The sequence below is a fragment of the Corvus moneduloides genome, chromosome 18 (assembly GCF_009650955.1).
Source record: "Corvus moneduloides isolate bCorMon1 chromosome 18, bCorMon1.pri, whole genome shotgun sequence".
NCBI classification, from domain to species: Eukaryota; Metazoa; Chordata; class Aves; order Passeriformes; family Corvidae; genus Corvus; species Corvus moneduloides.
The window spans coordinates 2675573-2703140 of NC_045493.1; the positions used below are offsets into that span (position 1 = coordinate 2675573).

The 27568-nt window shown below is 42.6% G+C and overlaps 1 long non-coding RNA gene across 4 annotated transcripts in view; it reads right to left on the bottom strand.

The window, feature by feature from the left end:
* Nucleotides 1-23724, bottom strand: part of LOC116453244 — a 52850-nt gene extending 29126 nt beyond the window's left edge. For 2 of the 4 annotated variants that reach the window (XR_004243720.1, XR_004243719.1), the window contains exons 1-3: nucleotides 23381-23724; nucleotides 22869-22993; nucleotides 2408-2524 (exon numbers count right to left, since the gene is read on the bottom strand). This is a non-coding gene — a long non-coding RNA (uncharacterized LOC116453244). The remainder of the gene's footprint in view (nucleotides 1-2407; nucleotides 2525-22868; nucleotides 22994-23380) is intronic. The other 2 variants (XR_004243721.1, XR_004243722.1) reach the window with 2 other exon arrangements.
* Nucleotides 23725-27568: the final 3844 nt, after the last annotated feature.

Below are 27568 nucleotides of genomic sequence, written 5' to 3' on the forward strand. Positions count from 1 at the left end.
CTAACTGTGACTGGGAGTGAAGGAAAGGGAAAGCTTACAGGTTTACCAAGCAGGAAAACTAGCTGCAGTAAAAGGAAGTGTAGTAGGCAGAACTGATCCATCTTTGTCTCTTAGGTATTCCCTAGTTAATCTCACTGCTATTCCAGTAAGAATTTGACAGTGCTCTACTTTCTCCGTAACTGGTCCAACATTTAGCAAATAAACAGCAAACACTGGTGAGTTTCATTACACAATACATTTTCTTCCCTTTCACGTTGGTTTTCAAGTAGATCAGTGGCATGCTGGAAGGGTGAAAACTCTCCCTGTCAGTCAACTTTGTATTTAATAAATCCTTTCTTTTCCTAAGTTCAGCTCATTCTGAACAGCTAATTTTGTGATGGCCTGAGGATGCAAGGAGGTCAATACTCTTTGCAGGGAATCAGGGGTCAAAATCTGCTACTTGCACACTGAGTACTTCCATCTTCTGTGATATAACGTACACTGCATCTACTTGTATGATTCTAGCAGCCTTAGTCCCCTCTTTCTGGTCTCTCCAACGTCCATGATACAACACAGTTGTGGTGAAAAAAGTGGTGAAAGTGATCAAAATAGGTAATTTGGAAGCCTGTGCCAAATGTCAGTGCAGGAACTGCCTCAAGTAACTGAGCCACAATTTTAACTCTATGAAACAATTTAGTTCTAACAGATCTACTGCCCCAAGCTTTCCTAGGTGGACCTGTGTTGCTGTGTATGTATGCATTTTATAGCTTTGGCCAGTCAAGTATGGAAGGTACAGGGCTTCTTTCCATGCAGTTCTGGGCTCTGACACTTACCCCAGTCACCAACTCCCTGAGAGCAGAGCAGGATATTCCCAAAGATAACTCCAGTACACCATTCACAGCATTTATATGGAAATGATCTCTACCTAGTCAAAGTGTCTTCAAAGGAAAATAAAGCAGAACAGAAGTAGCTCAGGTTCGTATCGTGTGCTGCTCTGAATAATGAGGAAAAGATGATGTAAAATGTGCAACCACTATTTTTTTTCCAAATGTATTTATCTATTCTGTATTTGGAATGAACTGCCCAACTGAAATCTCTCTAAATGGCAGCAGAACTGTTTGAAGATTAGGAGCACTCCAGAGATGAGATTTCCCCGGTGTCCCCCACATGGGCCTATGATGAATCCCCATCATCAAAATAAACACACTTTTCTACTAAACACTGTTTTATATATAAAAGAATTGGCATAGACAAATAACTTGTAGTTTATGTAAGCCAAGATTCTCTTACAGGCCCAGTACCAACTGCTATAGATGAAGGTGAAACAAAATAAAAATTGATAGGACAACTTGCCCCAAGGAGAATTCTTCCTAATTGTGAAAAGTTAGAGAGTGGCTGAAAGATGAGTTCAGACAGTACAAAAGGAAAGAGATATCAAAAAAGGACATATACATTCATTCAGGGAGAGTTTTGCCAGTTATACAACCTTGCATAAGCTAAGCTGGTTTATCTCCACACAAACTTTCATGTACATTGGCTTTTTATAGACATGGGAGGAAACAATCTCCTTGGTCGTGCCAGGACACCACAGAGGGTAGCTTTCTCCCAGCATCCATGTAACCCTGGAGCTGCTGTGCAGGGTGAACGCTTCCTGGAGCACTCCCAGTTTCCCAGCACAGCCCATCAGGAGGGTCACAGTGGAGCTATGGTGCATCTGGAAGGGGTGTCTGGTTTCTGAGGCGAGGGGCAGAAGCGGGACCCCAAGGGAAGGCTCTGTCCCTGACCCCCTTTGCCCTCCCTTGTTCTGATCTTTATTGGGCCGTCTGCCTCGTAGCATCAAAGGCAAAAGCAGGCCCGTGATTTGTCCTACAACAGCTCTATAAAAAACATAATTGCCCAATAACCCTCTGTCTGCAAACCAAACCATCTTCCTGTTTCTTCTCTCATAAAGAATATTTGACAAGCCTGCTCCATCAGCTTATAAAAACCTAGAAATAGCTACCTTCCCTAGAAAGAAACTTTACAGAAAAACAGAATAGAAACTCATTTACTTATATATATATATATAGTATGTGTATACAAGTAAATGCACTAAGACTTCCACAGCAAGTAAAATACATAAATCATTTAAAACAGCCAAGTATTGGCATGACAAGCAGAGGAAGTATTCCTTCCTAAAATAAGGATGTAGCCCTACATAGTGAATTTATAGTGTCAGAAATGTTCTGCACAAAACTGAAGAAAAGTGAGGTGGGGGGTGTGTTGCTGAACTAAACGGGGAGTGATCCCAAAATGATGCAGTAAGAATTATCCTCAATATCATCACATTATTGTGAAGCTGGATATGAGCAGAGACAATTTAGAATTATTTTTTTCCTCTTTCTCTCTTAGATCTTGTTTTCCCACATAACATTGGTGCAAGACTCACCAATAAAAATGATTCTTCAGCCTTCCTTTCAGTAAGTATACAGATGTAAATTGTCCAGTCACCTTCTGGTTAGTGTAGGGAGTAGCTCATTCAGGTGACATTCTGTCCTCAAGCATCCTTGAGAAAATACAGAGAAACTTCAAATTAAATTGCTATACTTAAGCTTTAAATCTAGACCATTTTGTGCTTCAGCCACTAAAAAGCAGTTTGAAGTAATCCTTTGAATAATGTTGCTCTGATGTTTTTAAAAGATCAGTTATCGAACAACTTGTCTGTCACAGGTTTCATTTGAAATACTGGACATAGATATACAATTAATTTGATTTGTGGTGCTGAGATTTACACTCCTAGCAAATGTAGGAATACTGCGTTTTAATTTACTTTCAATACAAAATAGTTGCTTTGATATGCCTGAGAACAAACGCCTTGGGATCTGTTCCTCCCAAATGACGTCAAATAAGAATTCCTCTATTAACATCAGTGGATGAAGGATCAGGTCTTCAAAACCAAAGAATTTATGACTCCTGCTATGGGCCAAATCTTGAAGTGCTTACTTTATTACACATGCAAGATTTGAAATCGGTGAAGACAAAATGAGAAAGGTGATGCCAAAGCTAAGAGAAGGGTCCTGATTTCAGATTCCACTGCTTTAAATCCAGGGATGTTTCAGAATGCTCCAATTTCACACCAGTGTTTTGTGTAAGCAAAACCACCTGAAATCTGGAACAGGGGTAAAACCACAAACTCCAAGTGGCCCTTGCAGATAAGGCCACTCTGAGTAGACGTATACATAGTTAGGATGTTGAATAATGCCTGTAATTTAAAAGTTTCAAATAATACAATAATTTCATTCATGGTACATAGGACGCCTCTTCAGGTGTGTTTCCTAGCTTTTTTCAGTCTCATACAGGAATGAAATATTTCTTTTCCATTCAGCTGGTTGTGCTCTGGTTTGTATTCACATAACTAATTGTCTCTGTGGGACTGAATCCTGATTACAATTATCTGTCTCCAGAATTTTATACAGCTGTCAGTCGTTGCTGGCTAACAGTCTGCTTCCAACATCCAGTCTCTTGGTTTCTTATTGTGCACTGGTTCATCTCTCTTCAGGGTCCTCCTGAGGTTAGACAATCGAGTTGTCAAAAAAGAACCGTTTTCCAAGCCTTCTCTACTTTTTCTGCATTCTTTCTGTTCAACACAAGGTCATTGTCACAGGGGACTGAGCCCTGCACTTCCCAGCAGATTCTACTGCATCTTTTCAGTAGTTACACTTCAGAAGTATTTTCTGCTCCCTCTCCAGGCTCTTTCCTTCCCCTTGTACCTAGTGGAGAAGCAACCTCTCTGCAACTTTTCACACATTGGAAAGAATTAATGTCCCAAGCAGCTACATTCAGAGTGACCTGCCTGGTGTGGACCTGTGGCTCAAGGCAATCCAGTTGGCTTGTCTTACAATGTGAGATGATGCAGGAGTCCTACCTGTTGGCTCAAACACTGTAAGGCCAGGCTTAAAAGAACCTAAAGTCAGTGTCTGCCTCTTTCTAGTGATGTTTCAACTCTTCTCTCAAATCTTCTTAGTCCTCCCCCTATCTCCTCCCTGCATAGTGCTCCCCCCCTCTTAGTTCAGCTAGGTGGTGAACACAAATATTCCTGGAACACTTTCAGCAGTAATGCACAAACACTGAGAGAATCCTGAGCCCATCCTATGATGGCAAGATGGCATTTTTGTTCAATGAAGATTTCAGGCAGAATCTCACATACAACTCACCCAGAACAGTGGACAGCGAGTGACCAGTCACATATCTTGGTCATCTCAGTCTTATTCTACCTACTTCCCAAGCTGGGAATTCTCCTTCCTTGTGTCTCCAGTAGACTTCTGTTCAGCAGCCTCCTCCTCCCAGCCAGTTTGTCTCAGGGACTCCCTAGTGACTTATTCTCCCCTCTGCTGAGGAAAGCTCTCAGCAGAGGCTGTGCCCATCTCGGAGCCATGCCAACACAGATGCCTCCACCTGGGGGAAGCAGAGAACCACACGGAGCTCCTTGCTTTTGGAAGGTTCCCGAGTACTCTCCTGCTACAGGTAGCTCCTTAATATGCGAAACTCCAGGCTTAAAAGTTGTGCCAGGTCCAACACCAGTACCGAGCAACCAGAACTTGGACCAAAACCCTTTCACACAAAAGAGGTACTGGGTTGGCTGGTGCCCTCATAACTCCAATCTATCAATTTTGAGGGTTTCTCCCAAGGAAGAACTGGACCCAAAGGTGGGGTTTCACCTGTAGCTTTGGGACTGAAGCAACACAGGGAGGTTACAAAAAGCAAATGACGTGATATTGTACAGCATCATTGCTCCTGAAGTTGGCAGGTTAAGCTTGTCTGGGCCACCAGGCTGTAATGCTGTAAGTGTATGAAGGTTGTTACACACACTATAATTACTACAGTAATAATTCTGAATTCTGTAGTATTGAAGAAGAAACTGTACACCATTTGTGAGGATACATACACTTAGTATGCAGTATTTATGTAGTATATTCTACTGACTTCTACGAGAAAAGCAGAAAGGTGTTGGACACAGCACTTAGCATGGCAGACTGAATTTTGAGCAAAAAAAAAAAGAAGTGAAAGCCTGCTCTTAAAAAAATGAATCGATGTGTCAGTAGTGAAAAAAAGTCCATGCTGAGCAGCAGGAACCTATTGTATTTACAGTCTCCTCCATAGATGCTGGTATGGTAAAAAAATAACTTGTCTTGAAACATTAAAAAAACAGAGTTGGCCATTTTGATACTGAGATCTGTGGTCCTTTGCCTTCAAGCCCAGAATTTAACTTCGAGCCTCCCTGCTCAGCAACTGTTCACAAAGTTGTTTAAAATGAAGGTCTCAGTCCTGCTTAGCAAATCTGCATGGTATAAAGTTGAGCTAAACCAGAGCCTTGTTAAACAAAATAGGGCTCAGTGCTGGCTTGGCAGTTTGTTCCTGCTGTACAGAACTGAGATTCAAAGTAGAAGCTGATTAAAAAAATTGTGGAAGAACAAAACTTTCCTCTTGTTCCATCACTCTGGCTCTTAGACATATTGAAAAATAAACAGCCAGCAACATTTACAGCAGCAAGACTTGGCGTGTGCTACTGGGAAACCCACTAAATCTTTAAAGGAGGTACCTTTGGAAATATTTTAGACACTCATCTCCCCAGCAGGAAAGCTCGTGCTGGAAAGAGACATCTTTAACAAATAAATAATAGTTTATTAAGTCACTTGTCTCCACAGCAGGAAATAAACTGGGGGGTGGGAAGGAGGGTGGTGGGTGACAAAAGAAGGGAAACAAAAAATGTTACCCTTGCAACCCCTCTGTTCCAACAGAGCTGTATTTATTTAAAACACTCTTCTCCTAAGACAGATGGAAAAAATAATTAACCCAGCCACCCACCCCTTTTATTAAACTCCTTTGTGACCACCAGGGATACGATTAACATGGCCACCATAAAAACCCAGTCCCCTACCCTCAAAATAAAGAGAAAAACACAAGTAAGAGTGAGACACCGTGCAGGGCAGGAAGTAAATTAAGAACCTGCCTTTAGGGCAGTGAAATATTTTTCCGAGTACCTGCTGGAAAATTTGACAGAATCATAGTGAAGGGGTAAGCATTCAGTTTATCTCAGTATGACCCTGAGGACTCACTTCTGTGGGAGTCTTCCTCAGGCAACCAATTTGTGTGGAAACTGTGTGGAAGTGCCATCACTCAACAGCAGAGTAGGGACAGAGGATGCAGTGCTACTTGTAAGGACAGAAGAGCAATTTACAAGTTGTCCCAAGCTTTCCCAGTTTGGAAGCTTGCGCAAATCCTCTGATGTTCCGTGTGCAATCCCAGAAATTCTTGGGGTGCTAGGTAGCTATCTAAATTTTTTATTCACTGGAATTTTCTATCATCTTCCTATTGCTGCTTCAAGGCATTCTGTGCCTATGGAAGGCCAGGCCAGATTTCCCCAGGAAAAGCTGTCTTCATTTATACAGTTGAAGTCTGGATTTCTCCAGTTGTTTACACAGCACCATGGCCAATCCAGGTACACGGATCCCAAGCAGCAGATTTTTCTCCCTCTCTACTATTGCCTTTTATAGTCACCTATACCTCAGTTTCCAGTTCAAATTAGCCCCGTGTACAGAAGATCAAAGATGCTCAGGTCGAACAACCTTCATCCCTTTCTGATGATTCTTCTGGGATCTCCTGAGCTCCACAACCCTCCATGTCATGAGAATCATATGAAAAACAGATCTTAAACCTATCTGTGGCTATTCACGTGTTCTCATGGGCCAAGTGGTTACAAAACCAGATGAAAACAAATTAACAGAAGGCTATAGTAGGCTTTGTGTACTTGAGTCTGAAGTTACAGAAGTCCATAGTGGGGGCATCGCCACACTGAGATACTGACTTCCCTGTATTATTCCCATGTTATCTTTAGCAATAAACTTACCCTTTCTGAACATGTCTATACTGACATTCACTCCTGACTGCAGCACTTCATTTGTTAGGATTACCCCAGGCAAGAGGAGATCAGCCAGAATCACAGTGTAGAATAGGCTTTTCATCATAGCAGCCTGACTAAAAAAGGTTATGTATTGTGTCTACCAGCGCATACTGGTGATGAGAAGCCATGCCAAATGTGGCAGCCTAGGACTAGAAGCTGCCAGGGTAAAATGATAGTCATCTCCACGGTGTAAGATCTGTCAGCTTCCCAAAGCAAAGATTTCCATTCTGTGATTGCCAAGGAAGCTCCTTGCATGCTGTCATCATTATATAAGGAAGCACTGAAAACATTCTGAATATCTTGTGAGAACACATTCAAAGAAAATATTCCTCAATACATTTGATTTCAAGCTGACTTGGGAAGCCTTTTGCTCACCTTCTATTAACCACAGCCCTGAGTGTTCTGCTTTTTATCCCTCAGGAAAAACTGGAGGCCTGCAGGCTTAGTCAGAACCTGTTCCTATAGAACATTATAGAACCCCTGTGCTGTGGTAGATGGTGACAGTGGGAGGGTAAGTGGTACCAGCTCAAGTACAGGATGAACAAACTCACTTGTTGCATGGACAAAAGGTCTGCACTGAGCTGTCCCAGTAACAATTGTTTACATTGTTCTGTAAATACAGAAAAAAGATACCTGGAGTGCAGGTAAAAGGAACATATAACCCATACTGATAATATGGACTGGAGTAGATGTTCTCATTTTAATAACAGCCTGTTAAAAAAAGAGTAATATTAGCACTGTATAGGTCAAAGTCTCTCCAGATCCCTTGGCAGAGTGAAGTTTTATTTAGTAAATGGTTTCAAAATACAAGATTGAGTAGGAACAGTGGGATGGGGAAGAGGTAACTACGATACTATCCATTTAGGGCAACAGTAATCAAAATCAGAAAATTATACCTAATATTTGCTAGTCTCTCATTTCTTAGAGAAGCCAAACACTACAGTACCTGTTGTTACAGATAATGGGGGGGTTGATAACTAGGCTATTGTATGTGATTGCAGATTTTAGGGAATGTTAGACTAGCACAGTGTGGTTCAGCAAAAGGGCACTGAGTCAGGAAGCTGCATTTACTGCTAGCTCTGCCACTGGAGTGTTTTGAGTAAATAATTTTGTTCCTATCCGTGAAATGATAAGGACAAATGTGCTTTCTTTATAAGACATATATTGTCATGAATGGATAAGAAGTGTTAGAATGAAAAACAAATGTTGTTGGATAGCTGAGACTCGACTTAAAGCATTACTGGAAGGTACAGTCTAGTTGGAAGTGGGAATATTCTAACTGAGCTGGATGTGGAAATCTCACAAAAGTATTTTTCATGACTATGTGGAGATGACAGAATCATAACTTTAATGTCCTGTCTGGATGGCTTTTACACAGCAACATGCATCCTGTTTGGCAGAGCTTAGGATATCTTCATACAAGTATTTTAATGCCTAGCTGCTACTTATTTAACAACTTTAGAAATAGTTTTAGTTTATATAAATTTTATCATATTCTCAGGAGGGATCAGAAGTCAACACCCGAGCCTTGGGATCCAAGGGAGGGACTGACCTTGCCAGATTTTCACCTTCTGGTTATTGGCAGTCCAAGTATTTCTTTCCTGCTGCTCTGACAACCAATCTGTTTGTCTGGCAAGCAGTCATGAAACAGTTGATGTGGGTTGGCCCTGCTCACTGGCATTTCAGCATCACTTGGTAGCATTCATCTGCTGCTTGTGGAGACGGATCTCAAAAGAGAGATTTTGAAGGGTTTAACCAATTTCCTGAGTTCTGCCCATCAGCAGTGTCTTCATTTCCTGCCACTTTATAAAACAGGCTCAAGTTACAGTTACAGACTTGTTTTGGGTTATTCTAAGCAACTCCACTGAGCTGCTTCAAGTTTATACTCATGTGGGATCCTGCTGCAAAGACCATGGGGATTGATGGGAATCTTCAGTAGACTTTTTATCAGCCTTGATTCTTCATTGTTCAAACCTATCAAAATTTTACCATTCACTTGAACAGAAGCAGGAATAAATGCCTAAATAAGTGGTAGTTAATCCCTCACCATGTAAATTGTTCATGGATCGGAAAAAGTAACAAAGCGGTTAAAAAACTAGTCTGAATCCTGTACTGAATGAATGCCATACATTTTGCATGTAAGTAATTTCATCTAATATTTAACTAAGAACTAATGGGTGCTGCTCTATTGTTTTCTTCTGAAAGAAATCAATTTCTTAGCTGTATGGCAGTATTGTATGGAAAGGGATTACTGTGTACATAAAGACTTTCAGTATTTGGCTCCTACCTAGGTGTTTCTGGTAGAGTTTAGCTTCTGTGGGACAAAACTTTGCCTCATTAAAATGTTAAAGTTTCAGGACTGTGAAATAAGCTCATACTAGTTGTAGCTTGGAGGGGTATAAGGGACTGGACTGGGGATGCTAAGAAAAGCTGAACTGCATTAGGTACATTGATTGCTCTGGGTTTTTTACATTTAAAACGGGTTTGTTTATTGACATGATTTCCCTGACAACTCTCTCACTGATACCCAGATCCATGGTCTATTCATGCACAGGACATTGGATTAAAGGCATCATCTCATGTGACAATTAGAAGGGTTTTTTTAGAGAAAGTGGGGTTTGTGGTTTTTTTCCCTGTTATCTGGCAGAAGAATAATGAAATAATGAAAGCAGATAATCAAAACCAGCACAAACTATGAGTAATGCAGAATCACAGGTGATACTGGGAGATTAGAGGGGGAAGAACTACTCAGCATTGACCACCTTCAGTAAGAGAAGGTAGAGTTGCTGTGTTGTCACACACAAAGTTGCCTGAGCTGGTCTTTAATTACTGAGAGGTAACAAACTGCGTAAGAGCACATCTAATAAGATTTTATGGGACACAAAGTTTAGGTTTAAGTTTTTAAAAGCAGGTGATTACAAAACTGAAATTCTCCACCGTATTTACATTTTCATTTCAAATAAAATAGTATGTTCCTGAGTGCTTAACTTCTGTACCACAGTAAAGTGGGTTTGCTCGTACTTGGGCAAGTTTAATACATTTCAGTGCTGTCACTGTCTCAACTAATATATATAATTTTGCTGTTGAGTTTAGCCCACTTTTGACAGACAATTCAAAGAAATGGCTCAATTGTGTCAGGAGGAAAATCCTTCTAGGAACTGACATTGAACCAAAATTTCCTGCTCAAGTCAACCAACCATTTGTCTTCAATTACTGATAGCTTTTCACAACATAACTAACTTGAATTGAACATTATTTTCTGTTCATTTTTTGTATCTCCTCTTGTAATGATATCAAAGCTGAGGATGCTGGGAACCTGGTTTGCTTAGAGAGAATGAGACAAGCACAAATGTGTGCTTTGGCATGAAGATTCCAGGTCTCAAGGAAAACAAAAGTGTTAGAAAGCAGGAAATCCTGATCCTGGAAGAGAATTATGTACTTCTGAAAACGTGGGGCAAATTTAATGAGCTGGCACAAGAGGACAAAAAAAAAATTTGCCTATGCTTTCAAAATACTGTGCATGGTCAGTTGTTCTAAAAAATACTGTCAAGAGTTACTGTGATTAATCAATGCTGTTGTGCCATTTGACTGAAAATGCATTATCTGGCAAATGAATGAGGATTTCAGGCAGACCAGCCTAATTAGACAGAATATCTATTTATGTAGCCATCTCCTTTATACCATAATAATAAACAGTAATAATAAATAATATGTGAAAATGGATTCTAGGAGCCTGATCAAATATGCACTTAGTTCAACACACTCTTTCCACTGGCCTCAGTGCCCACCATTGTTCACGCTGGAATGCTGAAGAGTATTGAAATGAAAAGATTTAGTAAAAAAGATAGGAATTTGTCATTGGAGAGGATGTATCCAACACACAGAAATCCTAAAATTCTGCAAGGCACTAAGTATGGTTAATACGCTCCTCCTTTTACTATCTGTCTAGTTTAAATTGCTGCAACTCTGATTAACAGAAGCACTTAACCCTGTGTTTGACTCCAAGAAAAATCCTAGAACACACTACAAGTCAGATTAGGTGTATGCTAAAATGCTTTTGCAGATTCAAATTATTAAGCATCAAAATCATTACATTAACAGACACCTAAATGCAAAGAGACACTATAAAATTAGGTACTTTTCTGTATTTGTTTTCCAAACAAGTATCATGGACAAGGAACATCAAAACTGAAAAATCAAGTGCTCAGTTTGAGAAACAAATCAAAGCTGCTCATGTACAACCGCACCTCTATCAGTGTACTCAGCCCCAGCCGTGTGTATGACAAAGGAGATACCAGACACAGGCATTACGTGCTGGGCCTTTTTGCCACTCCTAGTTCAAGCAAATATCTTTAAAAAGAATAAGAAAAACTCAAGGGAAGTTTTGTCTGGATTAAGAACGTGGGAAAAAAAAGGGCAAGGAAATTAGAACAAAGTGAAGCTCACAGCCTTAGTGAAGACAGTTTATACAAAGTCTTTTTGCAACTGAATAATTTGGCTTTTGGCAGCAGTCTGATTCTCTGACAGAATGATCAGCAATCTTTCCTCAATCACTGTCTGTAAAATAATAAAACCTATTATCTCCTGATTTAGATATGTAGATGTTACACTGTGTCTTGGCATATTACTGTGAAAACCGTCCAAGAAAATCACTGCAGCAATTTTCTTAGTCCAAGAGCAAGCTACATGCTCAGATCTGGTTTGTTTTTTTTTTTTCTTTAAAGCAGTATGGATAATGGAAGATAGATGATTCTGATTGGGTTCATAATAACAATAGGCAGCTCTTTACAAAACTCTCAAGGCTTATCTTGAGAGAAATCCCAGCATCCACACACCAGTTGATGCTCCTACTCCTGTTTTTGTCAAGTGTCTGAAATTGCAGCTTCTACTGAACTGAGTTATTTAATCATTGTCATGAAATGGACATAAGAATGAGTCAAATACGCGATTTATTTCTCCACAAAATTCCTAAAAGGACTTGTAATTTAGTTGCACTGAAAATGTGGAAATGGACAAGGTTAACAGGAAGAAACAGTAAAGGAAAAAAGGAATGAAAAGGCTATAGCTGCAACATTTTGTGAAAAGATGTTGCTTTGGTTGCTAGAACCGTAAGAAGCATGATGTGATAGCAGGTTTATTCATTTCTAATTACAGACATGGCTTCATCTGCAAGTCTTCCTCCCCCTCCTCTAACTGCCCCCCTCCTTTTTCCTCCCGTCCCCTGGGGCAGCACTGTGGTGGGGCTCAATCACTCTTTTATTAGTTGTGATATACTGTGGCTAATTCCCTTAATCTGGACCTTGCTTTCCTATAAAGCCCAGACCTCAGGTATTGAATTTCCCTGATCAAAGTGCAACCAGTGTGGGACACAGCAATCTCCACTAAACAGGGGAGCTTGGGAAAGCTCGTAAATGGAGTCAAAGAAATACACACACACAACGCACTCGCAAGATGGTGCAATCAATTGGTAGAACAATCACGTGTGAAATATTACTAGCTCCTTAAAGTGCTGGTTCTGGGATTTACTGCAGTGTATTAATCTGCTATGCTTAATGCATTGACCTTTCACCCCCAGCAATTCAGTAGACAGGGCTTGAATTGCCAGGAGCTGATACAATGGATTAGGAGCAGAAAGACCTCACCACACTCAAGTGCCACGGCAGCTCTAAGCCATACCACCAGTAACTTCTCCATCTTTCCTAACAGATACTGCCAGACAATGTGGCTACCACAGAAAGGACTGTATTGACAGCAGAATTTCTGGAAGGGGAGATAGTGGAAATAAGGCTTGTTATAAAACAATAGAGAAGGGCAGTCTTGTGACTGAGTCACAAGACAGGGATTTAGAAGAATTGGTTTTATTCCATGCAGTCGTTCTCTCCTTGTGTGCGACCTTAGGCAAGACAATTCACTTCTTAGGGTCGTGTCTTTCCTATCTGTAAATCTGGGATAACAGCACTTCTCTGATTTTCTCAGGGGCAGCACAGAGGCTTTGCTCACTGACATTTTAAAGGCACTTTAGGATCACAGGATTAAAGGTGTTATATGTTCATGCAAAATAGTATGATACTCTGTACACTGAATACCCGTCTGGATGGAGAAGAGAATGAAGAGAACCTCCCTTCCTATGTAGACCAGGAAACTCAACCATTAATCTAACAGCTTTCTCTTCAGAGTGCTGTGTTGAACCAAAAAGTTAGATCTAAAAATAAGTGCTATGCAGACTTGGAGAAATGTGTACAAATAAATGACATGGAGAGCAATGCACATCTGTAATGATGAGATTACCACATGTTCTTTTCCTGCTTCCTTGGTCACCCAAAATCTCAATATTTCATGCACAGAAAACCCTTTGGAATTGCATTTCCAACGTTAACTCTTCAATGTCATCTTTATTCCATATAATTAAACAAACAGTGCTACTGAATTTGAGAGGAGTGTCCAAAAACCTCATAAAGGAGATTATTCTAAGTAATTGCTATCAAATGCCATTAAATTCTGAATAGCGTTAAGCCCCCTCCACCGGCCTGCACAGGCACTCTCATTTAGGATTAAAGGAACCTTTATTTGATTTGTTTTACTTCAATACAAAATAAATTAGGTTGACCTGAATTAAGGCCTCTTTGATACTCAGGAAGAGTGTCTACACAGGGATTTACTATGCTTTAATTTGTCCACTTCAAAAGTTAATTCGGATATTTTTTTCCCAACATGCTCTGAAACTACCCCAGAGTACATGTGTCATATTTATAAAATGGCCGAGAAATTCAAGCCCAGGGCTCAGTGAATATACATTCAGAATTTACCATTTCAGTGAGCATATTGGCACTGCTGAGTACTCCTCAGAACTGGAATATACTTAAATGATAAAAAATGGCGAGATTCACCTCACCAAACCTTGGTTGTCCAAAGTGAGGTCTCTAAGTTTGTTACATCTCCTAACTCCACAGAAAGATGTGCAAACCTAGAGGATGACAAAGCCATCGTGGTAGGCATCTCTGAGGCTGCTGTTAAAGGGTTGCTGTAAGTCCACATTAAGGGGAGGCTGTCCCCAAAAGTTCACCTCATATTCCCCTGTCCTTAGCTGCATGTTTCCCCATGCCTCGTGTGCCAGCAAGCATTCATACACCGGTGGAACAAATCGAATCAGAAAAGTGATCCAACCCAAACCAACTCTGAACAATACCAACAATGAGAAGCCAGAGAAAAACATGAGTTATGCATCTTGACTTAAGCTGGCTTAATTTTGATTGTGTGACCGTATCCGAAAAAAAAAGCAGGATGAACTCTTTTCCAGAGATATTTCTTTCAGTCTACCAATTAAATGGGCTTTGTAAGTTAATTTATAGCAAACACCTAACTGAAGACAACTGAGGAGAAAGAAACTTAGCCCCAAGAAATCATACTTGTGCCAGCTCCTATGAATGGAAGTATGTCTGAGTTTCTGAGCAGTATCTATACCTCGGAACTTGTGGTTAAGTGTCTTTCCATCAATTTTTCACAGTAAGCTTTGGCAAAGACAGTTGAAAACTCTTTTAAGTGGACAATTAATAGTACCTTAAAGGTGCCTGGTTTTCAGAAAATGCTGGGAGCCAGTCCTGTGAAAACCATCACTCAAGTAGGGCACTCAGAACCGCTAACCAGTTTTGGTCTCTTGGCCCTATCTAAAAAGAGTAGAGTTCACATAAATTAACTTTTAAAACAAATCAATACACATCTATTTTAATCCAGCCATGTGCACATCAAGAAATAATTTTTGTAAGTGTGGCACTGCTGATCCTGTTACACATGGATCAGACAACACATCGTGAGTTTCAAGAATATCTTGACTTGTGGTCAAAAGGCCTGAGTGCTCAACTTGAACAGCTTGGAAACCAGAGCCCCTCAAATCATAATGCAAGGATTTGGGAGTAGCAAAGGGCAGAAGAGATGAATAGTGTAAGAGCTGAGAATGGATCTGAACAGAAGGGATGTCACAGGGCCACAAAGGACAGTTGGGACATTTCTTTGCCCTGGTGGGTTTGTGGGCCCTGCTGCTCACTGCCTGACATCAGCCACTTGGAATGCCAGTAATATAACACCCCTGCGACACTCGTGCTCCTGCCGTACCGTTTTATTGCCCTGCTTCCACTCTCTCTGGTTTATATCGGATTGTGTTTTCCAAAGACAGGCAATAAAGAGGGGAGGAGGGGAAGGGGGATTTATAGCCTGCTAAACTAAACTTCCCTGGGCTTGCTGTCCTCTGTCCCAGCCCTCCTCTTGCTGCCCTGACTGGTCTGGAGGAACAGTGCTTATAGCAAGGTCTCGGGGTGTGAAGGACAAGGCTTGTCAGAGACTACTTGGGCTCTCTTCTTGGGAGGTCAGGGAGCACACCCCGGTCTCCCACCAGCTCCGTTCCCTCCGTCCCAGGCACTGTGCCCTGCTGCCATGGAAAAGCATGGCCATGCTGTCACATGCTAACAGTCTTGAGACCAATCTTGATTTGCACACTTAAGAGTTTGCCACATAAGTCTCTCTGTGGAAGGACTGTGGAGCAGCTAAAGGCTTAAAAAAATCTTAATGGCTTAAAAAAACCTTAATGCAGGCATCTTTAGTACTTCTGCTTCTGAGAAATGAGTGTCAAGGTCTCTGTCTCAGCTGATTTAATGTAAAGGTTTGGCTTGCTATATGCACGATTTCAAGTGCTGTATGATAGTATGATGTGGTTTGGGATCTCTATAATACACACTTAACTAAGCTGAGAGCTTTTAGAACATGAAGATGAGGACCTCCAAAACAGCACTATGCCACTCCATAGTCTTTAAGGTGTCTGAGGTGAGGATATGGAGCTGGAAACAGTTGCAACTGCAGTTCTCTGCAAGAGGGAGCTAGAATCCTGAAAGGCTGCCATTTAGACATACCTGCTTTGTGACAGGCACAACAACAGCACCATGTGATTATGACATTCTCTATAAACATGGGAGGTAGGACAGAGGATATGGGGTTGGATTTGAGACAGGGAGAACCATTTCTACACAGCAAATACATGGTGAAATGCTCATAAAAGGCGTAAGTCTCTAAAAAAATGCATCTGAGATGAAAATTCCACTCAGTGGAACACTCAAACTCCTGTGCTATTCAGAGTTTTTAAAACATCCAGTCTTTGCCAGTATTTCCCGGGAAATGGGATAAATAGATGGCATTCTTCCCTACTGGATTTTCAGTGTGGTGTGGTATAGGACAGAGAGAGAATGAGAGCAAATAACTTTGTGTCTCAAGTCACTGCACTCAGTTAACTGCGGCAGATGGGTGGGGAGGTGGACGAACACCAGTAAAATGCAAGCACATGCACCATGTAAGCAGTGAAATTACAGTGTGGTCTGCTGTGATAAAACTGTCAAGTGTCTCTGAACTGCCTGTCATTGACAGAAATTTTAAACCAGCTCTTACTAATGTGATGTCACAGGGCCAGGTGCTCCTCTCTGCTCTCTCCTTCACTGCTTCCTGCTCACTTCTACCTTTGGCAGCTGCCCTGGCCATGGTGGGCAAGGTGAACACACTAGGCAGTGGAAGGGATTGCCTCAGCTTCTCTGGGGAGTGGAATGAGTAGGATGGGATGAAATGCAGAATGGTAAGTGCAATCTGCAAGGAACTTGTGAAACCACGATGTTCAAATTGTTTTAAGACAGCGCTGAACAAATGACAAGAGATACTGCACTGTGGGGAAAAACTCAGCAATGGCCGAGATGAGTGGTGTAATGGGACTTCTGAATGTACACTTCTCTGATTGAGAGCCTGCATGTCATAGTTTCTCAGTCCAGTTCAGCTGCACACCACAGGACATGCCCAATGATACCAATCAAAAGCCACCCACCATTTAGGTTAGCAAGTGTTTTTCTTTTTTAATTTTCTCTCATGAACCAAGATGGTGTTGTGTTCTTTAGTAGAACATGTGAAAAAAAGAAAAAGGGACACTGGCCACCTCTCCCATTGCACTTGTAAGCTAAACCTGGTTTTTCTCACAAAAAGCAGAAAAATGGCTCCAACTTCAGGACCTTTTCATTTTCTTCTTTGTTTTGTCCAGAGGTAGCAACTCCTGAAAACAGTTTCCGTATAGGTCTTGGGAGTAAAACACTATTCAGGGCAGGTTCTTGTGTTTTTATACTTTGTTATTATCCATTGGAAGGAGAAAAAACCATAATGGGGCAGAGGGAGAAGGCAATCCTGATGTATAGAAAGCATCCACCACATGCAGAGAAATACCTCATCCCTTCTCTAGCTGTAGGGACAAGATCCTTTGTATACTGTGCACTCAGAATTTATTTACACCTCTACTACATATACGTTGTATGTCTTTAGAAACTGGAACCTAATCAATATTAATAATATTCCAATTATTATTTAAATAATAAAATTCCAGCTTCACAAAGTCTCAGGGAATGCAACCCTGCTATTCACTGTGGTGCATCACACAGATGTGCAAGGCTTGAAGCTGCAGCCAAAATTCGTAAAAATTCACTGAAACGCAGGCTGAGTATTAGAACAGGGTTTACCTTTTGCTGCAATGACAGGGCATGTTAAAGGCAAAAGTGTTTCTAGAGACAATTTCCGTATTACAGACTGATAAGCAAAGACCACATCAGAATAATTAAATCCAACTTCTTTAAAGAGAGAGCCAGCATAAACTGGCTGAGGACTCATTTTCACCTGGTAGTTCCTGGAAGATCAACTGCTCTGGACACTCCTAAATAAACTGGCATTACTCATCCATAACACATCTATTCGTATCTTCGTAAATTTTCCCTGTTCAGAGCAAGAGATAAAGGCACCATTTACACTCCAGAATTACAGATTAAGTCTAAGTGGAAGTTATATTTGCTTGTCCTTCACTGATATCTACTTTGCTGTTTGTGAGTGAGAATGAAAGTGTTCTTGTGGGTTTTTTTTTGTCAGGGAAGTTTCACATTAAACTTCCTCTGTATTCTGAAATATTTAACACAACCCTCTGCAAAGACTCTTGACAAAAACACTGCTCATTAAACAGTTACAGAATCTCAACCAATCTTGAATGCTGCCATGGTTTCCAGTCTGGCAATGCACAAGTTAGAGCAGTATGTCCTGCCAGGTTTTCAGTATGTTCATCTGATATAAACATCTCTCCCACCTTCATGCTTTTATTTCCTGCTTGCCCCGCATTGTATTTAATGCATTTAACAACTGCTTCATCTGAAGTATTTCTAGTGAAATAAAAACAAATCCTGGACTCCTTCCTCCTCTATTTCTACTGCTTTATTAACCCAAGGTGATTTAGGATGTCCTTGAGCCTTACAGCAATTGAAATTTATTTTGGGAGCTGTGTGCTTAGGGACATGTGGAAGAGGTTATTTATTCCAAAGAGCCATCCAGCAGTGATGATGTCACCAGCAAAACACCGTGCCGGCTCCGCTGGTTTGCTACCAAAGCACTGCCTCGAGTTTCCTGTATGTGGGGGCACTTGCTGATATACAGGGTGCCTGTATATACCTGGCATATAGATTGCTTATTTTGTTAGAAATACTTAAAATTAGCTTTTGTACTCTTTATTTTTGGCCTTCTCGAAACCCCTGGTCGCGAACTTCTGCAGTTTCACCTGCAATAAGCAGAGATCTATTGTAAACAAGTTCCATCCCAATCTGAAATGAAATGCAGCTCAGTCATGGCAGGGTGAACCGCCGGGCAGCTCTCTGACTGCTTCATTTGCATATGCAACAACAGATGACAGATTTGTGAATAAAGTGATCTATGAGGATATTTTCCTGTAGATTCCTATACACTTATATAGTTGAGTTTGAAGGAATTCTGCTATAGGTAGCTCATACTATTTTCAGAGCTGCTTCTAAAATCCCTGACTTCCTCCTCAGACTAGCAGTATTCCAAGTTTGCTCCTGCTTCTAGGCAAAATATACTGGTAAAAACTATCCAGTGTACGAGTAGACACAGTCCCTTCACTGGGGTTTGTCTAGCTATAACTTGCTGCTGGCAAGGCTAAATATCCATGCAGTGGAGTGTCAGACTTGCTTTATGGAACACAGGACAGAGTCATAGAAAACAGGGCAGAAAGGAAGCCCAACAGATCTCCTAAGCCATCTCCTTCCCTGGGACAGCTACACTTGCAGTGTTCCTTCATGAGGAGCTAAGGATTGGGATGGGATGCTTTTTACCAGCTGAACTGTAGATCGCCCATACAATCTTTAGGAAATGAACCAGGACAGTATAAGCAAAGCAGTATAACCCCTCTGTTTTTCATATGGGTATTGAGGAGCTTAAATACTGCTGATAAAATGCTGTAGGGCCATGCATTGCTGGATCAAAATGCATATGAAGGTGTCATAAGTATTTTTTTTTTCATGGTTTGACTCTCTTAGTACCGGACTCAGTGGGACTTAAATATCCAAGGGAAGATTCTGTGTGAGTACTGAATTAGGCTCTTTACAGTATTGAGCCATTAGTAAGTGGATTGTGACATTCTGAAATTTCAAATTATGCTTTACTACTTGTGTTAGTGTGCAATATTACTTGTTGCAAGCAGCTCAGAACTAGGCCACTGTGAATATCCCACCTGCAAATTCACCCCAAGTGAGCTAGTTCCAGGACTCAGGTGATGGGAATACTGTACACCCACTGGTGACTGAACAGCACACCCCAAGGATGTCATGAACAACTGCTCATTCAGTGTGTGCTTTCTGCAGATATTCAGATATTAAATTCTCCCTCTCCAGGTACACTGCTATAGAACATGAACATTTCCTGGCCCACAGTGTATCCTGCTGTGATTAAGTCCATAACTCTTTCAAGATTCTAGGACATGTTCATAAAAATATTACTCAACCCCTAGCTGTAACAAGTACAGGAGTGGGGCTCTGTGCTAGAGAAGTGGTCAGAATATTATTGGGACATAATGGGAGTAATAGGTGTGAAACAGTTATTTGCTACCTGAAAACTTGGGAGGGAGAGAAGATAAGTGTAAAGAAGGACCACACTTGCAGTGTAGGTGTGAGTGGATCACTTGGTGCTGTTGTCTCACCAAGTCCAGTCTGCACCGAGCAAGGACCCACATACCTTTGACACCTTTCTTGCATGATGTCCTGGAGCCAGAAGTGGTCTCACAGGACTTGTTGTAATTCTATTTTAATTTACACCCAACTTGCCTCTCTATCTCTTTCACTAGGATGATCGAGGTGGTCACTGCTATCAGTCACTCTAGTCAAACACATTCTTTTAACATGGTTTTTCCCACACTTTCCCTTGGAAGCTTTCTTCCCCCCTCAAAACGCATTGTTTCCTACCAATTCCTCTTCTCCATTCCCTTAAGTTCAAGCAAACAAAGCAGATCATGTCTCACATAATAGGACAACATCACCTCTAGGGAAGAATTAGGCTCTCACGTTCCTCTCCTACTTCAATACTTCTATTTAATATAATACTTTTATAGACCTTTTATTTCCTATGCCAATTTCTCATCTGTTATTTCTTTGCTCTCGTTCACTTCTTACTCCCATCATAGATTAAAATCTTTCCTATATCTGCTACAGACTTCTTAAGGTGTCCGTGTATGGCTAAAGGGTCCTATTAACAACAGAGATTGTTTGTATGACCTAATTAGATTTCCACAGAGACAGCCTTAATAGGCCCTTTTGGTTTTTTTGGATTGTCTGCAAAGTAATAGCGCAATGGCAGTGTTCATTTTGCTTGGCTGTATCAGGCCATATATCACATCCTTTTCCTTCCAATCCTTCAAATAAGCTTGTCTCATTCTTATTTTGGTTTCAAATTATAGATTATAAATTTTACTTCTCTCCACTTTTCCCTATAATTTGACCCCCAGCTGTTGAAACTACTTCGAGTGATTCCCCCTGCCCACCATCCACCCCATGGTTTCATATGAAAGACAGCCCTGGCTTTAGGAACAAATGACGTCCCTCAGACCAGCTGTGCCTAATAAAAATCCAACCTCCAACTCTCACTTCCCTTCCTCAAAAGGGTAAAATTGATTTGAAAGTGCTGATGATAAGATACATGGGAATACAAAATCTGCCTCAGTCAACAGACCAAAGCTGTGCACTGTGACATCATCGTATCCAAAAGAAACGATGCTGTCAGTTCCTCCACTGCCCTATAACTGGAAGTTATTGCACTTGTCCCAGAGAAGGGATATTTGTCCATTTAATTTAGCCTTGTTTAGTCTGGCAAGAGTTTTTTTCATTCCTGAAGTGCCATAGCAAATACTAGAAAATACCAGCTGCCCTCTAGGGTCCATTAGAATCAGTCCACGTTGTGAAAAACACTCCCCAGTATGGGATGGCCACTTGAAGCAGTTTTCCAGTAACCCTACAGAATGCCTACCCGAGAAAACAAGGTGGCTTTAGCTGGCAGGGAGCCTGCAGCACCTGCTGTGCACAGACAGGCTGGGAGGTGGCACGAGCCAACACTACTCACCCTTACCTGCACGTCCTGGCAGGCAGACCAAGGGCTGCCTTCGTGTGGCTGTGTGACAGAACACAGCTGGACCAGAGCACATTTCAAACCCCTCCACTGCCTGGGCAGTGAACATTCCAAACATCTTCTGTTTCCCTGTCTTTTCCTCTCATCAGTCAAAGCAGAGTATTTCTGTAATACTTAGTGCTGAGGCAAAAACAATTCTTGATTTTCCCCCCTATTTCCCACTAGAGATTTATTCTGTTCAGCATTGCCAAACTTCTTTAAAAATCTGCATCCTTCCTTCTCTTCACCCTTTTCTGTAACCTCCTTAGATAGTTTGGGATATTTCCATAGACCTTTTTGATTGAGAACATTTCATGGAACTCTAATACACAATATTTTAATGAGATTTCTGGTATATCTGGGTATCAGGCAATTTTGAGATACCACTCTCTGGTTTTTTGTTCCATTTCATCCTTCAGTTCCCAAATGAAGCCAGCAGACACAGGACACCTACAGATGATCTGAGAAAAATAGTCTGGAATCTTTTTCACAGTTCAGTGTTTTAGCTATGGAATAAGGAGACTTAAATGCAAACTTAATGCTTTTGTTACTACTGTAAAGTGTGAAAATGTTGATAACCAAAAGGAATAAATATACCAATACTATATTCAAATTTTGAATGAAGGCTGCTCTCATCCATTCCCACATTTTGTAAAGAACCTGATTCTGCAGATATAACCTTTCTCTATCACTGAAAATGGATCAATTTCAATGAATTTGGTGTGATTCAAGGTTACTTATCACCTTCCAGAAAGTTCTGAAGAGCTTAGAAAGTGAACTCTTAATTATACACAGGGGTAAACAATCTAGGCAAGACAGCTGGGAAATCCCAGCTTTTCCGCAGCTCCTAACACCCATGGTCCATAGAGCAACTCCCCAAAATCCTGGAGAGAGAACATCGGCTTGCTCCTGTCCTGGAACTGCTGCTTGCAGAGTATTTTGTACAATGGAATTACAAATGGCTGTAAAAACAGGGCCTCTGTGATTTCCACTGGAAGAGAGTTTAACTACCCAACAGATCTCATCATTAAGAAATGTTTCTGGTGCTCAGCTAAAATGCAGTAATACCCATCAGAACTGCAGCCTTGCTTTACTGCGGCTGATCAATGACAGTAAGTTGATTAAATATAGAGTTTAGAGTGACACACAGGAGGATAAGCTTCAGAACAATGAGAGTCCCAGGGAGAATTTTTTGATTTTCAGGAAACTGCCTCAATTACCTTCTGTATTTTTGCTTCATTTCAATAAACATGATGGTATAGAGCAAATACTGATTTGGATTCACAGAATATTCTGAGTTGGAAGGTACCCACCAGGATCATTGAGTCCAACTCTTAAATATATATGGCATGTACAGGGATTGAACCTACAACCTTGGTGTTATTAGCACCCTGCTCTAACCAACTATGAAACTATTTTATAAGGAATTATCTTGATTCTTGTTACTTACCTCAGTTTCAGCATTTAGTATTATCTGAATGCCTCAGTCCTGCTTGTACCAGTGTGGACCAGGAGATGGGGAAATGCCACTCAAGCCCTCACAATGGGACAAGAAACCAAGCCGTCTTCTTTCTGCTTCGTGGCGACAAATTTACAAAATTAATGAAACTTATTTTATTTGACTCAATAAGCCATCAGTGAGTTTAACACAATGCCACAAAGCTGAGTTTGGAAAATGATTGCCACCCTCCTCTCCTACCTGAGGGTAGTCCCACGTTCTCCTTTTACAGGGTCCTAATGCTGTAAAGTGAAGCCCTGGCACAGGCTGACCAGAGATGCTGTGGCTGCCCCATTCCTAGAAATGTCCACAGCCAGGTTGGATGGGGCTTGGAGCAACCTGGGATAGTGGAAGGTGCCCCTGCCCATGGCAGGGGGAAGGACGAGATGAGCCTTAAGGTCCCTTCCAACTGAAACCACTCTATGACTCCCTAATACACGAGAGGATCTCCTTCTCAAACCTACCTAGGATGTCCTTGGCGCTGGAATGTGCTCATGGAAGGATAGAGGTGACCAGTCACCTGCTGCCGTGGTGGCTGGACAGTGAGGGCAGACCCACGGCGGCCTGAAGTGCGGAAGGACACGAGGCGCGGCGGTGATGCGATTCAAGGGTGCGCGAAGCCGTGAGGCGCGGAAGGGCACGAGGCGCGGTGATGGGGCTCAAGGGCGGGAAGCCGTGAGGCGCGGAAGGGCACGAGGCGCGGTGATGAGACTCAAGGGCGGGAAGCCGTGAGGCGCGGGTGGATACGAGGCGCGGTGATGCGGCTCAAGGGCGGGAAGCCGTGAGGCGCGGATGGGTACGAGGCGCGGTAATGCGGTTCAAGGCCGGGAAGCCGTGAGGCGCGGATGGGTACGAGGCGCGGTAATGCGGTTCAAGGCCGGGAAGCCGTGAGGCGCGGATGGGTACGAGGCGCGGTGATGCGACTCGAGGGCGGGAAGCCGTGAGGCGCGGATGGGCACGAGGCGCGGTGATGCGACTCGAGGGCGGGAAGCCGTGAGGCGCGGATGGGTACGAGGCGCGGTGATGCGGCTCAAGGGCGGGAAGCCGTGAGGCGCGGAAGGGTACGAGGCGCGGTGATGCGGCTCAAGGCCGGGAAGCCGTGAGGCGCGGAAGGGTACGAGGCGCGGTGATGCGGCTCGAGGGCGGGAAGCCGTGAGGCGCGGAAGGGTACGAGGCGCGGTGATGCGGCTCGAGGGCGGGAAGCCGTGAGGCGCGGAAGGGTACGAGGCGCGGTGATGCGGCTCGAGGGCGGGAAGCCGTGAGGCGCGGAAGGGTACGAGGCGCGGTGATGCGGCTCAAGGGCGGGAAGCCGTGAGGCGCGGATGGGTACGAGGCGCGGTGATGCGGCTCAAGGGCGGGAAGCCGTGAGGCGCGGATGGGTACGAGGCGCGGTAATGCGGTTCAAGGCCGGGAAGCCGTGAGGCGCGGAAGGGCACGAGGCGCGGTGATGAGACTCAAGGGCGGGAAGCCGTGAGGCGCGGATGGGCACGAGGCGCGGTGATGCGACTCGAGGGCGGGAAGCCGTGAGGCGCGGATGGGTACGAGGCGCGGTGATGCGGCTCAAGGCCGGGAAGCCGTGAGGCGCGGATGGGTACGAGGCGCGGTGATGCGGCTCGAGGGCGGGAAGCCGTGAGGCGCGGAAGGGTACGAGGCGCGGTGATGCGGCTCGAGGGCGGGAAGCCGTGAGGCGCGGATGGGTACGAGGCGCGGTGACGAGGCCCCTGAGGGGGCGGTTACGGCGGGAGGAGGCTGAGGGCAAAGAAGTGACCTCAGGTGCCGTAGATAACGGCTTTCACATGTTTGCAGGATAGTCAGGGTTGGAAGGGACCTCTGGAGGTCATGCAGTCACACCCCCTTGTAAGGTAGTGTCACCTGAAGCAGGTGACAAAGGAACACACCCAGATGGGTTTGGAATGTCTCCAGAGAGGGAGACTCGGGGTGTTCCAGTGCTCTGCTACCCTCCTTGGAAAGAAGTCCTTCCTCATGCTGAGGTGAAACTTCTTGTGTTGTAGTTGATGGTCTTTCCTGTGCACATTGTGAAATGCAATGAATTACTTTGAAGCTCTTGGTCGTCTGTTTCAGTATCAGCAATCAATTCCATGTTCATTTCAATGAGAAGTCTGAAGGTTTGCTTGTGTCCCAGTCTGGATTTCCAATACTGTGCTTATTTCTGCTTGTGACTATGGACAGCTTTCATCAAAACACTGTTATTCTTGCTCAGCAGATCCATACCTTTAGGGTCACATGATTTTCTCCCTAATTCTCACCGTGTCCTCTGCACCCTGGGATAAAATTGCTCCAGAGCCTTTGGTGGCTCATCTGTGCTTCACTAAGTAAGGCAGGACTGGCTTCTCCAGGAAATCTGAATATGCACAGTCACAAATACGTTCTTGGTACAGTTATTTAGTAATAACTTCATTGTTGTTTAGTAAAAACCGCATTAGATACAGGGATAGCACAAGGCCCCAGTGGGCTCAATGTCTGTGAGACCTGGGCTAAAAATGAATATTTCACAGGATGAATCATTAAATAGAGGAGGAGTGCAGTAGCGATGGGAAGATGGAGGGGTTGGGCAAGCCAGGTGTGACTGAACAAATTTGTTTATAGGAGAAGCCTGATACTTGTATCCCATAACCTTTTTGAATCTTATTTGAAGTAACATAATCGTTCTTATATTAATTACATGTCATTTTGACTGTAAATGAAGTTTTGCTGGGTGTTCATGCCTTAGCCATAAAGGATGTGCTGGTGTAAATACCCTGATACAATTATATCACTGAATCTGCTGAGTGGAGCCACAGCTTTAAAAGAACCATTTGTCTATGTAGTTTATAAGGATTTCCTCACCACCGAGGCAAGCCCTGGAAGCAAGCTGACTTTGGTTGTTTGCTTTTGGGTTGTTTGCCCATTTTGAATGCAGCCATATTAGGGTTACAGGGGTAACTCTCTACACCCAGTCAATACCAGTATTCTTATGCAACTTTTAAGTATAGGCCAGGTTTCAGTTTTCCATCCTAAGCTATCATTACCTGTGCCAGCTATAAAATTACTCAAAATACATTTTTCTGTGAAGCTGAATGGATGTCCTTTTGACGGAAATGGGAATGTTGGACTGAACTGTATGACAATGCAATTTCTCATCACAAACTGTAACTTTAAATTTTAAAAAAACCCAAACCAACCCATTTAAAGTCAAAAGCTCAGTGTTTCTTGTCGTTCCTCAAGCAATTGTGGATTCATTATCAGCTTCTTGTGAGGTAAAAGAGTTGTTACAAAGCAGAACTTCTACATGGAAATGATTACAGTTCTCTCTTTTGCTTTAACATTTGGAAAATGTTTCTCCAAGTTGTTTGAATTTAGCCTCCCCAGATATGTAATCTGAAATTTGTTTATATTCTGATTCAGCCTTAGTTGCAATCTGTGTAAGCTGCTTTAAAACAAGGTTTTAAAAGATAGCGTAAATGGGCCCAAACATTTGCTATTCTATAAGTAATATTCTAACTTTATTCTTAGGGTGGGAAAATCAGGTGAATAAGTACTTCAGTAATGTATATGCTATGAACAGAGCTAAGACCAGCCCTTGTTTAGGTTGTGGCTGCTTCCACTGGGAATCATTCCCAACAAAATGATAAGAGGAATGGTTGACAAGGCTTGTATGGCCTCTCTGAACAAAGGACACCCCATCTGTCAATGGAGAAGTGCTGGTGGTTTTAGCTTAGCCTGTAAATTTAGTCTTAGCCTATAGCTGAGCGTGGTTATTGTGTCCTGGTGATCTCTGCTGGAAGACCTTGATGCCGATTATGGGCTGGTGCCACATGGTTCCTGCTGTGAGCCATGTGCTGTCAGCTCCTTCCGAGGCAGAGCTTTATCCCTGTCCTATCCCACGTCTCCTGCCCCGAGTGCCTCGGAGTAGAATAAGCCCTGTGTGCTCCTGAGCAGGCACCGAGGCAGCCACAGTGCCCTACAGAGTCTCACATGTTCTACTGATTATCCAGCACACTTAAATTTTGAGTTATAAGGGTGACCCCAGCCAGCTGGCTGAAAAAATATATTTGACATCATTGAAAATGTATGCTGCTGCTGAAGCATGGATTTTAATTTGAGGAAAATGTCGGCCGTAATCTAGCATACATTAAAAAATATATCTTTTTATTTCCATATGGGTCACGTTAAGGAAAATATTAAAAAAAAAAAAAAAAAGCCAACCCTATTATATGAAGTCTCATTAAAGCAGCCTGGAAAAGTTTAGCCAATTTACAGGCTATACATCTTAATCTCCCCAAATTACAGGACAGATAGAAAAACGGGTGGTTGAGAGGGAAAGCGGGACCAGCAGAACCTGGCTGAGGGCCAAACAATGGATCAAGTAGCCCTTGCTTTCACTTGACTGCTACCCCTTGTTATTTAAAGCAAAGAAAGGATTTTCAAAGAAAGGCCTGGAAACAGCGAAGCACGGAACGTACTTCCTTCTCCGGGTGAAAACTAAAACCCAAAGCTTGGTTATTTTAATATGGTGCCTTGGCCCATCTCTCTAGTGCCTGGAGAGAGATTTTTGAGAGCTCCTGAGAGAAAATAAAGTATCTGCAATTCTTCTGTAGTTGTTAGCAGGCAGGTGGTTTAAGGACTGATTGTACCATCTTAGTGTTTGCAGG